The sequence below is a fragment of the Alligator mississippiensis genome, chromosome 2 (genome assembly GCF_030867095.1).
Source record: "Alligator mississippiensis isolate rAllMis1 chromosome 2, rAllMis1, whole genome shotgun sequence".
Lineage (NCBI taxonomy): Eukaryota > Metazoa > Chordata > Crocodylia > Alligatoridae > Alligator > Alligator mississippiensis.
The window spans coordinates 86,955,891-86,973,263 of record NC_081825.1 but is presented as its reverse complement, the minus strand read 5'-3'; the positions used below and the strand labels follow the sequence as shown (position 1 = coordinate 86,973,263).

At 44.6% G+C, this 17,373-nt stretch overlaps 2 long non-coding RNA genes across 2 annotated transcripts in view; one reads left to right on the top strand and one right to left on the bottom strand.

Moving 5' to 3' along the window:
- The window catches only part of LOC132248336 (uncharacterized), a 176,620-nt gene that overhangs the window by 103,074 nt on the left and 56,173 nt on the right, over nucleotides 1–17,373 (bottom strand). The window lies entirely within an intron of this gene.
- On the top strand, nucleotides 15,307–17,036 carry LOC132248335 (uncharacterized). The gene is made up of 2 exons (XR_009459509.1): nucleotides 15,307–15,523; nucleotides 15,927–17,036. It is a non-coding gene; the product is annotated as an uncharacterized LOC132248335 (long non-coding RNA).

Here is a 17,373-nt window from a genome sequence, read left to right as displayed (position 1 = left end):
CAAGTGCAAAGTCCTGCACTTGGCACAGAATAATTGCATTCACAAATACAGGCTGGGGAATGACTTGGTAGGATGCACTAATGCAGAGAAACACCTTGGGGTTACAGTGGACTATAAGCTCTTATTTATATATAAGTAAAAGCTGAGTTATCCAGCACCTTACAAGCCAGCATGCTTTGTTAACCAGTATGCTGGCTTGTAAGGGCTTGTAAGGGAAAAGTTAAAGCGTAAGTGCCCACCGTGGCACTTTCAGTTTCATGGAGCCCCCACAGCCTAGAAGAAAGCAGCCTGTGCTGCCAAGCCCCCACAGCCTGGGGCATAGCAGCCTGCGTGGGTTCCCCCTCCCTGTCCCTCGGGGCCCGCAGGAGGGGCAGTGATGCAGCAGGAGGGGTGGCAATGTGGCCGGAGGGGCGGTGGCACCCCAGATACAGCAGGACAGGTGGCGGCCCAAACAGGCAAAGATGCCTGTTCGGGCCACTCAGTTATCCAGCATAGTTTGTTATCTGGCACCCTCCGTTCCCCATGGGTGCCGGATAACAAAACTTTTACTGTATATATAAGTATATTTTTTACTTATACACACACACACACACACACACACACATACAGTAAAAGCTTTGTTTATATATATATATATATATATATATACACCATACAGGGTTGTATTAACAGAAGTGTTATTTGCAAATCAAGGGAATTGATTTTTCTGCTGTACTCAACACTGGTGAGGCCTCTCTGGGAGCAGTGTTCAATTTTGGGCCTCACACTTCAAAAAACGTGGACAGTTTGAAAGGAGTTCAGCATAGAGCAACAAAAATAATCAGGGGCCTGTGAAGCATGGTTTATGAGGAAGGTATTAAATAACTAGAGTTATTTAATCTGCAAAAGAGAAGGCTGAGGATGGATTTGACAACAGACTTCAAATACCTAAAGGGCAATTATAGAAAGGGTGAAGATGGGATGTTTTCTGTGGCTGTAGGGAATAGGGCTATAAGCAGTAACCTCAAACTTCAGCAGAAGAAATTTAAATTGGAGATTAAGAAGACATTTCTGATAATGAGGGTTATCAAGTATTGGAACATGCTACCTAGAGAAACTGTGGAATCTCCATCCCTGGACATTTTCAAAAGCAACTTAGACACTTGGCTGGGATGATTTAGGGAGCTGGACTAGATGACCTAATGAGGTTCCTGCCAGCCCTACTTACTTACACAGGCCTATGCAAAGTACTATACCTACTTTTCAGGATCATGGGAAAGTAGTACTACTAAATTACCTGAGCAAAATTGCATAGTTACCATGGACAAGTTACTGTACCACCTATGGCCCCTGTTCCAAAGGAAGGAAAAGCAGGAAAAGAAAGGAAAGGTACTTTCCGGGATGCTGAGTCAGCAGCTGTGCTTTTACCGGGCAGCAGTGGGGACACCGCTGGGAAAGTAGAAGGGTTCACTGGCCCACAGGGGGGCTCATCCTGGGAGCCAATGTTGATTGGCTGAGTGCCTGGAAGGCCAGGTAGAAAGCTGGCCAGGGCACAGATCCTCTGGGGAGGGGGAGAAGGAGCCAGAACAGCACAGGGCTCCTGTGAGACCTGTGCAGAGACAGAGGGGAACTGAGGACCCAGAAAGCCCATACCATGGAGGAGCACCTGAAGCCAGGAGAAGGAAAAGTGAGTGAGTTTTCACAAGAGCTGACTAACAGTGGCTGAGCCATGAGGGGTCACTTTATTAGAAAGAAGACAGAAGTGCGTCTGAGCAGGGACTTGTAGAGAAAGGAGACAATTCGAGCCAGACCCAGTCCCTTTTTGGACCTGTAAAGAAGGTGTGGGTAAACAAAGAGGAGACGACTTTACTGAGGAGAGGGTCATCTTATGCCCCACCACCCTCTGGGAACTGGGAGGGGGCTATATTGCCGAGGATAATTGAGATTCCTACTGGGACAGAAGTAATATACTTAGACAGAACCCTTCACTTCTCTGAGGGAATATCCATGTGGGGATAACCAAATTTCTACAGTGCATGAGCTGGGGCATGTTGCATGCTTGCTCAAGGAAAAAGGTTCATTGACAAAGTAAATCATCATTACCAACTCCAACAGGTGTAGTGTGGACAGAGTGTAGAGGAGGCAGAGCCCTATGGCTAAAGCTAGGACATGTACATTCTAGTCCCATACCATATGATTGTTGACCTCTCCTCTTCTAATTATTTCTTTACCAACAAAGTGTGGCAAGTGAGTGAGGTGGAGGACCAAGACCAGACTGGGAAAAAGGGTAACTGATTGGGTCACCCAGTCACAAGAAGGAAGGATGATTTGAGACCATGGGAAGAAAACGTCCATCAGGAAAAAAAGTATCTCTGGGTATTAGCCCAAAACAAACAAAAAGCAAAACCAACTTCTATTATCTTGCAAAAATATAACTACACTTTATACAGTAAACGATTTGGGGCCTCATCAGTGATGGGAAGGTTCACTCATTCACACTCATGCACAAAGGATATGTTTATACTACTTTCCCAGGGCTCCAAGGGCATGGTTCAAGCACACCTCATTTATCTGCTCCTGGTCTGCACACAAAATCCAGAAAGGAGGAAATGCAGCTGCTCTATGGGCACCTGTGCCAACACTTTCAAGATATCGGTCTCCAGCAATAGGAAGCAGCAACAGAAGGGTACCCAAAGTGATTCTGTAACTAAGGGCAAGGGCAAGGGCAAGATGGGCACCAACCCTGGGTACCAACCGAAAGAACAAGGGGAACAAAAATAGCAACTGCTACCACTGCCTAACATGCTTCAAAATTGCCTAAATATGCCTCAGGCTCCCAAAGCAACTTCACTGCCTCATTTCCAGCTCTGGCATACTCCAGGGAGCACTGGGGAAGTGGTGCAGACATAACCAAAGTTTCTAGGGCTTTTCTACAAAGGACCATTCTTCTGTGGCTATAAAACTATACTTAGGGATATACCCAAACTGTGGTGGAAGTTGATGGCACAGCAGCACATTTAATTTTGCTCTTTTTACCATGTCTTCCATTCATGCTCACAATGCTGAGGCAAAAGCAGCAGTGTTAATTGCCTCTTGGCCACTCTGTGCTGGGGTGAATGGCAAAAAGAGCTACATTAAAGGCACCACTGCACCACGAACTTCTGCCCCAATTTAGGTAGATCACTAATTATAGTGTTGTAATCTATATCTAAATTACATAACCTAGGGAGTGGTATAATTACCCCATTATAGTAATAATAATAATTTCTAAGTGAATATCACAACAGTCAATAGCAATTTACCAAACGTATAATTAGGATGAAACTATGTGACAAATTTATGAATACCATGTTCTTCTATTAAATTATTTACCTTTGTAATACTGCTGAGACTGTACACTAGTTATAGATGGCTAAGAGGAAAAATGAATGCATAAAAGGCTCTTGCTACCCTTGTGTGAAACCATACATAATCTGGATTTGCCCAGATAAGGCAAGATTGCATTTGCAGGAGAGAGGTAATAAGACAGGTTCTGCTTGTCAACACTTAGATTAAGAGAGATATAACTGTATAGGTTGTAAAAGGTTGTATAGGTTGTAAAAGAAAAGGGAGGAGTGATGACTTTCCTGCCCCAACCACGACTGACCGCTGGTTCACACCCTCTCCTTTCTCTTTTCTTTAGTGAGAGCTCTTCCGAGCTTCTGAGACCCGATTGGTCTCTTGCCCCATTCCCAGGGACTTCAGTCTCGGGCTGGGTATCACAATCATCCTATCTGCCCACCATCTTCTGCCTTCACTTCCCTGTTCTTCCTTGGTTCCCTGCTTGGCCCCAGCTATTGAACTGGCCACAGATTCCCGCCAATCCGCCTCACCTGACAAGGTGGTAAAAAAGATCTGGGGTGGACTGGGAGCTCCCGCAGTAGAGTGGAGGTGTTATTCTGGCCAGACCTATGCCTGTGGCCAACGGAACACCCCAGGTGAGTATCCTCCTGTGCTTCACAGCAAGGGATGCCCATATAGAGCAAATAAGCTCAGGGTCCCAACTGGGCTGAGATGGGGCCAGGGCTTAAAGGGAAGCCAAATGTCCCAGGAAAGGGGCCACAGCTAATGGGCAAAGGGGATGGTTGAGTTGACTGCCTAAGATGCCATCTGCAAGGCTTGGACCATGATGTAGGGATGGAATGGAGCCACGGATAGCCCCCCAGTATCGGAGTGTATAATGGGCAGCCTCCTGCCTAATTATTACATCAATATTATTACATCAAGGTGTGGCGGGAGAGTAAAGTGGGTGGTGGACCCATAGACAGGGGGCAAGCTGGTGCTTGCACTGGGCATGAAAGCTTGCCCCTGTCACAGGCAGAAGGGGAAGACCTCATGCTGCTGGGCTGCTGCAACCCAACCCATGCTGCTACAGCAGCAGCTGTAGCAGTAGAAGCTGCCTCCAGAGTGCAAAGAGCCAGGGCAGGTAAAGCTGTGTCCCCATCCCTTCCCTGGGCACTAAAGGAGCTCACTACAGCTCTGTCTATTGCCTTCTCTCCCAGATACCTAAGGAAAGGTACTATATTACCCAAAAGCTTGTCTAAGTCTATCCCAACCATGCAATTAGTCCAATAAAAGATATCACCCCCAAAATCCTTGCCTACTACACGAGGAGGAGTTTAAGTTAAATTAAAGCCACTGGCATGCTAGAATATGATTGTCTACACCAGATTTTAGATTGCTATTTTATCACTTTTAAAATGCCGGCGTAATAATACCTACATAACAACTAAAAAAAAATCTTGTGCAGATTTTGCAGACTAAAAGTGTTAAAAAGCAGTTTATAGGGAAAGAAAAAAAGACATAGAAGAGACACATTAAACAGACTATTATTTTAACCACATTAAATTACTGTTGATCGTGCAAGATTTCTGCCACTTTAGGACAAAATGCCAGAAGACAAGATTGAAAAATTTTAACATTCCGGAACCTGGTTCAGCCTCAAATTCTAGTTCAAAATGGATTAGTTTTGAATCCAATGTTGTGTCCATTTTACAACTGGCTGGAAAATGGTATTTTCTTTGGAAAAAAAATCAAGTCCTGAAAACTCCTCCCCTCAAAAACTTTTTAAGCTGAAATGATCAGGTTTTGTACTACTTTTCCTAAATAATTGAAAGATTTCAACTGAAAGAAAGTCATTCTCCATGTATTTATTTTCACAGAAGGGCATTTTAGAATGTGTTCCTCCCTAACTAGTTATAGTACTTCCCTGCCATGCTTAATAAAATTATTTCAGAAGCACATAAGTGCAGTATGATACCTCATCAGAGGTTAACTATATCAATTTCCATTAATAATAATAGGAATTGTATGACTTAATGGTCTGCCTCACAGTGAATAGCTACACTAAGGCCTGTCCTTTGAATTTGTTTATTCTGGAATTTGAAAAGAAATGTGAAATTGCCAAACTATTAATGTTTTAAAACTAAACTCTCTACTGTACATACAGATTAACATTTTCATCATTTATTTAAATCTGTATTTCAGATTATAGCCATATTAACACCATAATGTTTATCTACTACAGAGATGTAATGTATCATAATGTCTCTTATAGGTTTGCTGCAATGGATCATTGTGTCAGTGCTTTCAATTATTGATGATTTTTGTCACCTCCATTCTAGGACAATCAGAAATGTCAGGGTGATTGGAGAAGATGACTAGATGAGTTAGCAGTAGCCTCAAAATACCCCAAAAGGGGCATAAGGAATCAGATTGCCCTTTTTGAAAAGGCTTTTTTTGCCAGTACATCAGGGGTAGGTAGGAATTGTACTCTGAACAGCAAATCATTCAAGGCAGGGTGCATACCTCCACAGTGAGAAATTCTCTCCGCTGTGTAACCATCAGCTCTGATTTGAGCAACAGTGAAACTGCTAGCCTTGATACAAAAGGCTCAGTAGTCTATTACCAATTCCCAAGAAAACCAATCTCTTCACAGCTGCTTTTGAGAAGGAGAGAGAGAGAGAGAGAGAGAGACGTACTTTTTAAAGAGATGTGTAATTTGTTTGATTTGCTTTACATTTTCCACACATTTTTAGGCTAAAATTGTGGTTGAGCCATTTCTACCAAGGTATTTTGTTTGCATCTATCACCACAGTATTTACACACCATTTCAAGCCAAAATAATTTTTTATCACTGTAAAAGTTATCAGCAGTGAAAACTAGGAATTACAGTGGAATTAATCCTGCAAATAACTTCTAGCAAGAATGCTACTTAATCCATTGTAACTTTAGACCAAAAGATTTGTTCATTTCTGAATATTTCTAGATAAGACTTACATGCAAACTCTGCTTTAAAAAACCCCAAAAGCAGATTGTTATTGGTTTACAATAATTTACTCAGTTACCAAAAGTAATGTAATCCAGCTGAAATATTAAAATATCTGGCAATCTTCATTGCTTGCACCATGACGGGTATTTTGTACAATAAACTGAAAACTAATAAAAATAAATGCAGAATGCCATTATGTAAATGACTAGGATGTACATAATAATTTGCCTTGTAAATTTTGTGATAGTGCAAACAAGTTACAGTTTTAATTAGAGCTGAATTAAACACTAGTTCTAATCAAGTTAAATATCCCAGAATAATAGGGGGTTTTGGAAAACAGAATTGCAAGACAATTTCAGTGCTTGGTGAAGTTTTACAGCTGCTTGATCGAAATTTTAATTCAGTGGAGATTTGGCCTGATTTGGTGACCAAATCTCCAAAGCTAAATCAAATCAGAGGACCCTTTAATCTCTCCGAATCAAATAGGAACCCTCCAAATCAATTTGGAGAGATTTGGAAAGATTCAGATATTCGGACATAGAGACAGCTTTAAATGTTTTTTACATGGGGGCTCCCCAGCATGCTCAACAGCAGACCCAGAAGTGAACCAGAAACCCTCCCACGCCCTCCCAGCTCAGTGACTGGTGCCTCCTGGGTATGGGTGGGGGGAATCTGGGGTCTCCCTGTGGCTGATCACTGAGCCGGAGGGTGCAGGGGGGGAGCCCTGAGTGCTCCCTAGCAGACCCAGAAGTGAACTGAAAGTACCTCCGGTCCACTTCCAGGTTTACTGCCGAGATCATGGAGAGACCCCCACACTTCGGTGGGATGGTCCATGCACCCCAGCATCGCAGCGATCATGAGCCACGCCTGCTACCTCAGGGTATGAAGAATAAACTTGTAAAGCTGTGTCCGTGTCCAAATCACTGATTCTCCGAATCAGCATTGAATCTTCAGATTCGGATTGGCCAAATCAAATCAGAAACAGTGAACTGAATCAGCTAATTGAATCACCATCCCTGAGTCGGCCAGAATCCAAATCCGATTCAAATAGGGCCTGCTTTGCATACCTCTAGCTTATATGCACTGAACCTCTGTTACAGATTTGAACTGGTTTCCAATCACTTATACCAGTTTATGTGTAATTTCTGTCCCTAGCCCAAAAGGCTAGATTATGATGTTCTCAGATACTACTTAACCTCTGTAACAATGGCAAAATCTGACCTATAAAACATAACTCAAATTTTCCACATTCTCATGATACTTTTAGCCAAATCAAGTGTGGCAAAGGATTGTGGGAACTGCTGTGTAAAAATCCTGTCCTTGGATATACTTGTGCTTGACATGAAAGACAACTGCATGTGGATGCCAGTACCTGAACACAGATTTGACTGTTGTAATTTTTTGGTTGGTACATTCTTTAAATAAACCTTCAGTGAATGCTTTAATAAATACATGATTCATTCTTCAACATGTTCCTTTAAGCAATCATATTTCTTTTTCCCTTCCTCTAGGTTTGGAGTGTTCTATTTCTGTTTATTTTGATGCTGTACAACTTTTATATCCACTTACAGCTTTCATGTCTGAATATACAAAAGAGAAAATAAATACTTTATAAAAAAGGAATATAAATAATTACCTCCCTTTTGCTTCATCAAATCTACGTAATCAGCTCTGGATTCTCCCTTTGATATAGGTTAATGTGTTTTCCTGTCACACCCATTGTTGTTTTGGATCTTAATCAACAACTTTCTTAGCCTCTGAGGCATTCCAATGTGTTAATATATGCAGAGAATATCAGATGTTGCAGAGGTATTGAAACTTTAAAGCATCTCAATTCTGATCCTCCCCCCTCCCTTCTTATGTCTCTACATTCCTCCCATCTCCTTCACTGTCACTTTTTTCTTACTTTTCTCATAAGTGCCTTTGCTTTGTCTTTCTTCCCTGGTCTCTTGCATGCCATCTTTTAAGAGAACAGGAAGTTATCGGTCTGACCCAAATAGTTAGGGGCATGGCCTGGAATCAAGATAAAAGCTGAAGGGCAGAAACTAATAACAGCAGCTGGGGCATAAGCCAAGGACTAGGGGCAAAAATCAGGAAACAGGAAAGGAAGCAAAAGTGAAAATAGGAGCTTGGAGCAACTGTTGTGTGATTAAATGTTCAACAGCAAAACCAGTCAGCACAAATCTGTATATTTTATAGCTGTATTTAGCCATCTCAAGGTGATCCTTCAGCTCCTCATGAACTTGTGGAGGCTCTGGACCAGTTAAGTTTTGTTATGTACTAAAGAGACATTAAGAAGCAAAGGGTGAAACCATGAGTGGAACCCAAAACTAGAGTAGAAGGGAGTCTGTTGTTCAGAGGACTAGAAAAAGTTACTGTATAGAAATGTGGCCAGTGGGAGCAGAGATACCTTGTTGTCTTGCTGAAAACTGAGTTAGTATCTGAAGTACTGTTCTGGGACATGATTGGCTCACCTAGTCTGCTCTTCTGGATGTCTGTGGATGGCAGGCAAAGGAGATGCTGTGTTGTATGGCCAGGAGCTTGAAGAGTACCCTCCCAACTGGAAACTGAACTCTGGCCCTTAGAGATGAAGTTTGTAGGTAGACCACGGCAGTAAAACACTTCCTTGGGCAGTTGGGGCCTGGCATCAAGGCGAGTCCGTAGGTTAACTACTATTTATATAACATAATAACCTGTGCTCAGAGTAAATCTACAATAAATTCTAATGAAATTGTTCCCCAGGGCTGGTCAGGTGTGGATGATGATGCTCAATGCTACTAAATTTAGTATGATGCTAAATGATCTCTGAGTTACCAAGGCTTGGGTATATATCTCAGTATTATGAACAGACCTTTATGTTTGTCTGAATCTAAGTTTCAGGGATTCACCCCAAACCAAGTTATCTTTGGAGTTCACCATGTGGCATGCATAAATATTCTCTTTATTAGGTGTATTTGTGGCTAGCGTGAAGCTATGTTCATCTTTATCATTTTCATATTTTCATGTACTGTATTTTCTTTATGTAACTGGAATACAGTCAAGTGAGGTATTTAGCACAACCCAAAGCTTTGACAAGGGAAATCAGCTCCTCTATAGCAAAGGCATCCAAGAGGAATGGTGCATCAGGCCAGAGGTTTGCCAGGTAGCCAAGGAGGCCAGAAACTTCTGTGGGGGTACTGGATGGCCAATTAAAATAACATTGAAGAGGGAGGGTGGGAGGGGGCTGAGTTGCAGATACTTTAGAGAGTAGTTAGGATGGAATCAGTGTCTTTGAGGCTTTGGGAGTTCAATGACCCCAGGTGCCAGGACTGTTAGAATGAGCAGAAAGACTGATCTCTAAGAAAGCTGGCAGAGCTTTCAGGAGGGCTAAGGGGTAGCCAGATGAGAAGGTAAGAAAATTTACTTGTTTTGCTTTTCTGTCTCCAAACCTGTGATCTGTTTTGCATGTATAATTGTTTTCTATCATTTAATAAATCATTTTGTTGTTTTGTCTCCTTAGTGGTTGCTCTGGAAAGTGTGGGCAAGCAATACTTTGGGATAACTCTCTCTACAAAGGGAGGAATCTATAATTTCTTCTCAGCCCAAAGTTGGGGGGGGGGCAGGGGGGTTGGGAGGGTGCACCTGGAACTGGCAGAGAATCCTTTCTTGCATCTGCAAGGTCCAATATAAGAGCAGTGGAGTTGAGGCTAGCTGGGATAGGAAGCTATCCCAGGGTAAACTCAGACTGTTCTTTGGGGCAGGTGGTAGCAAAGCGGGGAGAAAATTGGGGTTCTGGGAATCTCCTGCAGACAGGTTTGTGATACTAGGCCCTTAAGAAACTCTGTGCTGCTACCCAGAATCAAGGCACAGTTTGAAAGCCTCCAAAACTGGCACCCCATAAGGCATGTAGACAGGCCTGCCCCACAGTTTTTTGGGCCCCCCCTGCAAATTATAGTTTTGGGGCCCACTGAGAGAAGGCATCGGTGACCAAGGGTTGTGATTGCCCACAGAAGCTGGTAGTGGTGGTGGTGGCAGCAGCAGGGGGGCGGAGGGGGAAGTGGCGGGCACTGGAGTGTTCTCGGCTGCAGGGGACCCCTTTGCTGCGGAGTCCCCTGTGGCTGCAGGTTTCACAGGATAGGATGGGCTGGCCCTGCAGGTAGATAAACCCCTTCCAAAAAAACAACCCTAGCAAGACCTGCATGGATACAAAGGAGGCTGGAGATGGCTTCCTAACTGAAGAAATTCCTGTATGTGCTGCCACTCTCTATGACTTGAAAGTTATCCAAGTCTCTTGTTCAGAAAGGAGATCAACAAAAAACATGGTCACACTTGGCTATGCTAAAGGAATTCAGAATATGGAAAATCTATAAACCTACTACTATATTTTTCAGTTTTAATTTGGTGAATTGCCCAGTCAATATCATACAGTATTTAGCAAGTGTCCATTTCTGTTACTAGAGTGCAAACATTTTTCACAGCAGCTATGAAAAGGGGCATGGAACCAAATTAAATTTGCCATTTTTTTCCCTTTATTGAAGCCAGTTTGTGCATCAGTGAACCTCTTGGAATATATAGTTTAAATATGAAGGATCTCTAAACTGACCTGTTTTAAGGTTCCGTGTATAACTTGTGACATGATTAGGAGAACAGAACTAAAATTTAATCAAGTCTGTATTTACATCCTTACAAGTTCCTCTAAGAAGTAGCTGTAAAGCATCACTTGATGCTCTATTTCCACATCTTGAGTTAGTTTAAACCACTCTTGTAAGACCTTTTGTCATATGGGTTCTATTCAGAAATAATGTGTTATAGTTGCATAAAAAAAATCACTATTTTAAAATGTTAGTCGTATGCACAACTGCTAGGAAATTCTGAGAAGCCAGTTTTATAGGGGAGAAATCTGAGCATAGAGAATCCCCAAGACTTAAGTTAGTACAAGACATCCAGCAGGCAGATGAAAGGAGCCCACACCTTAACCACTGCTGGGAGCTGCCCCTTCCCACCCACCCCCTCCACCCCCAACATAATGCCAGGAGTATTTTGCCCTTAACTTCTAAATGCTTTTCATTCAATAAAACAAGCTTCACAACATCATTTAGAGGTAGGCAAGTAGATTTGTTCCCATTACACAGAACAGGAAAATAATCCAGAGAGCTGGTAAGGCCTGGAGCTAGCAACAGCTTGTACATGGGCTTAATTTTGAATTTAAGAGCAGTCCTGCTGAAATCAATAGAGCTATTTAAAAATATGAAGAAGTCTTTGCAGAATCAGGTCATTAATGTTGTCTTGAGAGGTCTAATCTTGCTCCTACACAATTCAATGGTGAAATTCCGATTCATGTCAACAGTGAAGAATCAAGCTAAGTATTAATCATATACAGACAAAAAAGCAGACTTCAAAAATTTCTGACTCCAATCTGAGTCTTTATCCCATATTGCTTCATGCTGCAGTATTCTGTGTTACTATTCATGCCCTACTACCTATGCTATATGTCTAAATTACAGTTGCTGTGGCAACTGTGATAACAAATTACTTCATGTGTGCACATGTAAAATCTTAACCTCAAGGTTACATTAATATAGTTTTGTTTGTACTAAATTTGTTATTGCTTAAAGGAAACAATATTCTAACAGCTCTAAGAAAAAACAATATAAACATAATTTTTTTTTTGGTTGGAATACATATCCAGTTATACATTTAACTTTTTTGTATTAGACAATCCTTTGTTCAATTTGTTTGCCACCCACTGGCCATATCTACATAAGATGCTCACCCAAGTACTGACTGACTGTGCAGTAACAAGCGTTACTGCGCAGTAGCGTCCCTGCATGGCTTCCTGGTGATGCTGACGGTGCAGTAGCTCGTTACTACTGCATAATAGCACATTACTGCTGTGCAGCAGCGTCTCACCATGGTTCATGCCTCGTGATACAACTGTGCATTAGTAACAAGCTACTGTGCAGCAAAGCATCTCATGTAGACATGGCCACAAGCAATCAAAACCGGTCAGGGATTATGTTTTCCAGTGGCAGCGTATAGGGAGTGCCTGGGGATGCATGTGCACCCCAAGAGCACTGGTGCACCCCTTCACAGCCAGCACTCCTTGCTTAGGCGATGGGCAGGGGGGCTCATGGAAGCACCGGTGCCCCCACTGTGAGCACTGGCCAGGGAGTGGGGGCACCAGGAGAAGTGCCACTGGCACTTCCGGGTGCCTTGCTTGCACTTCCCAGTTGGCGCAATTGTCCACAGGGGGACCCCCCTCCAATTGGCAAGATTGGCTGTGGGGGACACCCCACCCCCGGCTGCTGAGTGGCCACTGGAGGCACCTGTCGCCCATGATGTTTTCTATGCTTCAAATTTATCATTTGACAAAGGATTAATTGCCTATGTGAACCTTTCATGAATTTGAAGATCATCCGATTTAGTAACCTATAAAAAGTTCCCAAGCATCAGAGATTTATTACTTTCTGGTACACATTCTAGAAAACACTGACTCCAATGAATTTTGATTCAAGTTGGGTGAAATACATGCTGCTAGAACTGATTTAATATGTAAAACATCACCCTGTCCTACTCTCTTTGATGTATCACTCCCACAAATTTAGTAAGTTTCAAATTCTATTTATGTATCATGGACCCTGGATGACAGCCATCTTTTAAAAAGCTAAAATGTCACTGTGATGGATCACAATCCAAAGTTTCAGTATAGTGCTCAACGCAGGATGTGTTTCCTTCCAAGTTGAAAGAGATAATAAAATTGTGGAATTATAGATCATTGTTAGCATCTGTAATTTAGGGGATCTAAGGTGCCTATCTCTATGGCAAAATGCAAGGAAAAGGTCCAAAATTCATGATATGATGCTAATGTGGGGGCAATGTGGGAGCGCTTAGCTATTCCCACACTAATGAAACATTGCCTTTCTTTACCTGGACTCCCAAATGGAAGTCAGAAGTCAGTTTAAGAGTTTAAGAGATGTGTACTGAGGGAGCTCCTTTGAGTGGGGTTACATTAAATTTACTCCAGATAAGGACTTGTACCTACATTGCTCTTAGCATATCTTAAGAAGGTATACATATATTGCACAAGCTTCTGAAACCCTTTAATTTTTAAAAATGCAATTAGTAATGAATTGCCATCATCCAGGCAATCTCCATATTACGAAGGTTTTTACTACAGCATGCATTTTAAACAACTTGTCAACCTTATGAGAGCTTCACAGCAACTGATGTAAATAAAAGACATCTAAAATCACCCCAGCTTTCCAGTCAAATGACATCCCTCACTCTATCAGCCACTTCTACATAAGAAATGGCTTTTCAGGATATTTTAAGAGGCAATTACAGTTACACTGCCATGGGAACAGATTTATTCCCAAAATAAGAGCATCCTTTTTGGGGGTTAGCTTATGACACTTAGAAAGGAGTTCACATGAAACTGAAAAAGGTATTCTGATACCAAAACATGTGTGTCCTTACAGGGTGGCAGGTGGAGATTACAGAATATAGCTTCTAAATTTTCTGGTGTAGGCAAGACCTTGTCAGACAAAACCCTGAGTTGACAGATGGATCCTCCATCACACCTTGAGTGGGAAAAAAATTCATTGGAATCCACAGGCAATGATATCCTAAAATATCTTCCCATCTTAGCTGATAGTGACATTGCTGAGAAAGGATAAATCAAATCTTTGTGACTCAGTGGGCACGTTTACATGAGGCACTTTACTGTGAATAGTGTAGTTTACTACGCAGTAAGCATGTGCGTCTACATATGCACTTGATTACTGCACAGTAAATCTCACTAGTCACAAGTAAATTTGCCACCTGCAAATACAAGTAGCAAATTTACTTGTGAGTAGTTACTGCGTGCTAGTGTTTGTGTAGGTGCCCGACCAGGAGCAAATCTGCTCCTGGTCAGCCAGACACCCGGGGGGGTGGAGATTGCTCTGCCACTGGAGCCCAGAAGGGGACAATAACCCCCTGCCTTCGCAACAGGGACCTCCAAGTCCCTAGACTCTGAGATAGTGATCAGGCAGCGGGGGCTGGGAGATCCTTATCTCCCAGCACTGGCCCCATGGTTGTGGAACTGGCACTGGGAGCTCCCTGCTGGTGGCGGTTAGGGAACCTGTCACCTTCCCTGGTAGTCTATGGCCCTGAAACAAGGAGCTAGCATCCAGTTCTACTCCTGAGAGCGGGACTTTAACTCCTACTAGGGAGACCCCGCACTACCCAAAATTTCAAGTCTCTTCAGAAAAGGCATTTACAGGGACAAATGCCCCCAGCCAGAGGTTCTATGCCCTCTTGCCTCCCCAAACAGGTTAAACAGTCTCTCTGTCCCCAGTCCAAACCACACAGCTGTGTGCACCTCCAAAGATACTCCACTGTTCCCTTTTCAGACTTTCCGGATCCTGAGCACCCAAAGCTCCTCTCCTAGTCTCTCACGTTAAATTCTCTCCAAAGCAGCTGACAACCTGCTTGTTCATTTTCCTCGCTCCACTGTTGTGTTTATCTCAGAGTTAACACCTTCTCAGTGTTACCTTCAATCCCCACCTTTTGTTGAAATCAAAGCCGTTCAAGTCTTTTGCAGAAAGTCTGTTGAAGGTGTCTCACTTACAAGACAGGGTGGAATTGCACCATATAGACTAACTAAATCAGGTACTCTCTTATCTGATGAAGTAATTAAAAGCTCACAAAAGCTCATGATATGTACTTCTGACTTGGTTTATCAGGTGTAAATCTATCCTGCCTTCTGCCTGACTTCAAAATAATATGGTTAACTACCTTTCTCCTCTCACTTTGCAAGCAACTCTGGCTTCACTGGGTATGTCCACATATGCAAGCATATGTGCTTGCAGCAGCTCAAATAGAATCGGTGCAAATTTGAGCTAAGGCATTTTGCCTCAGCACACATGCTCGGAGATGCACTTTGGTGTGGAGCAAGTTCTGCCACTTGGGGCAAAATAACCCTGCCTGGCTCCTCCCAGATCTGCAGCCAGGGGGAGCTAGAGCCTGGGGCCAGCACCTGTGCTGTCCCCAGCAATATAAAAAGATGCCCTGGCAAGCAGCCTAGGGCTACTTGCTCTCAGGAACTTCTGGGGGAGGAGCCTCTGGGAGGAAGTTAGCTATATCCCTTCCTGTCCCAGGCTGCTGTGGCTGGGTGCTGCAACCTTGGTCTCAGGAACTTCTGGGGAGAAGAAGGCAGGCCCTTTCCTGCCTCTGGCTACTATTAACTGCTGGCTTGGTCTCAGAGATTTTGGAGTAAGTTAGCTGCACCTCTTCCTGCCTTGGGTGGTTGCTGCACCCCCTCCCCCTGGGGGGTCCTCTGCTGCATGTTGCAACCCTGCCAAGCCACAGTCAGGGGACAGCCTGGGGAGGGAGCCTGCACTGCCTGTGGGCCCCTCCCCCACCATCACTGCCAGAGCCTTAAGGAACCTTGCCTGCCCTAGCTGCCTTGGCAGGCCATCCCCACCTTCACCACCACTTTCACTAAAAGCATGCCCTGAGTGGCTGAACTGGATGGCTCCTACCATTGCTGCTGCTGCCATTGTTTCTGCTGCTGCCCTCTCACAGGAGAGAGGGAGATTCCTTGCTGCACCACCTGGCACCACACCTGCACTGGATCACTTCCTAATTGACTGACTGCTTCTACCCTCCCCCACAGCTACCTCACTGCATCTGATCCTGATTTGTCTTCCTGCTGACTGCTCTGCTGCTGAGTGCCCAGCTGGAGGACTGAGGAGCTTCTGGACAGATCTTCCACAAACAAAGCCCCTCCACTGCTCCAGCCATCTTTTACACCTGCCTCAGCAGCCTTCTCTATGTTTTGTTTTGTTTTGTTTTTGCCCTTGTGTGGTAAATTCTGTGGTCTACTCCCCCAATCTGGTGTTTGCTGTGTGGCTGAGTAAGCCAGTCTGAGTTTCCCCAGCCCTTGTATGTGTGGTTTTGTTGTTGGGGGGGTTCCCCCTCCCCCCCCCATATTCCCAAAGCATAGGTCTCCTGTTTTGTTTTGTTTTTTCCTGTGGGGCTGTAGCTCAGTGAGCTTCAACCCCCTTCCTCCCTATCCTCCTTCTGCCCCACAACCCCAGCCTGCCCCTACTAGATTCACCAGCCCCACGGGATATTTTGTTTTTATCATCTTCCCTGCCCTCATGTGAAACAATGGCAGGGCAGGAACCTTCTGGTGGGGCAGATGCCCCTGCAGAGCTTCCTGCAGCCCCCACTATGGGGTGGATCCCAGCCAAGCCCCCAAAGAGATGCATGCCCCTGCAGCCTCCACCCCAGAGGCAGAGTTCAACCAACCTCCTCCAGGGGTGGAGAAGTCTGCAACCTCCACTGCAGGGGCAGGTGGGACTCTGGTAGGGAACCAACAGGGCCAGGGGGTCATCCCTAGCCAGGCCTCCCCCGGGGGAGGATCATTGGGGACCAAGGTCAGTGGGAAGGGCTCCTCTTCAGCCTCCTCCACAGCTAGGGGTGGAAAGGGCAAGGCCCCTGCCCTGAAGCCTAGACCACCAGTGCCTGAGGGGACCAGGTGCACTACACCAGCCAGCACACCCATTAGGCCTGTCCCTGGCAGTAGCTCAGGCCCCACCAAGATGGCTCCCTGGGGGGGGGGGAACCACAGCTATGCACAGTCAGCTATGGGGAGACCCAAAGCCAGGGGGCCTGAACCCTCCACCACCAACCCTTCTAACTTGGGCAGTGGGGCCCCCTTTCCAGCACTCACCCACAGGCATGGGGTAAAGTGCCAACTGCCCAAGCAGGAGAACCTACACTTTGAGACCTGGGTGCAGACCCTGGCTTGGGTAGTGCGGGCCCCCAAGATCATGGCAGCCTCCTGCTTTCATGGCAAGGGGGTCTTTTTCCTTGCCTCGGAGGCCACTGCACAAAAGGCGGTAGAGAAGGGGCTCGTGGTGGAGGGCAAATACATCCCCACCCCCCCTTGAGCCTCTAGAAGAGCTGGGGACCAGGGTGGTCCTCCCTCCATCCCTCCTTTAATTGGGCCTTACTCCCCCAACTCCAAACCTTGGGGAGAGTTATCTCCCTGGTGGTGTCACACTCACTGGGGTGTTGAGACCCTGGCCTCCACCACGTGCACTCTTTCTGTTGCT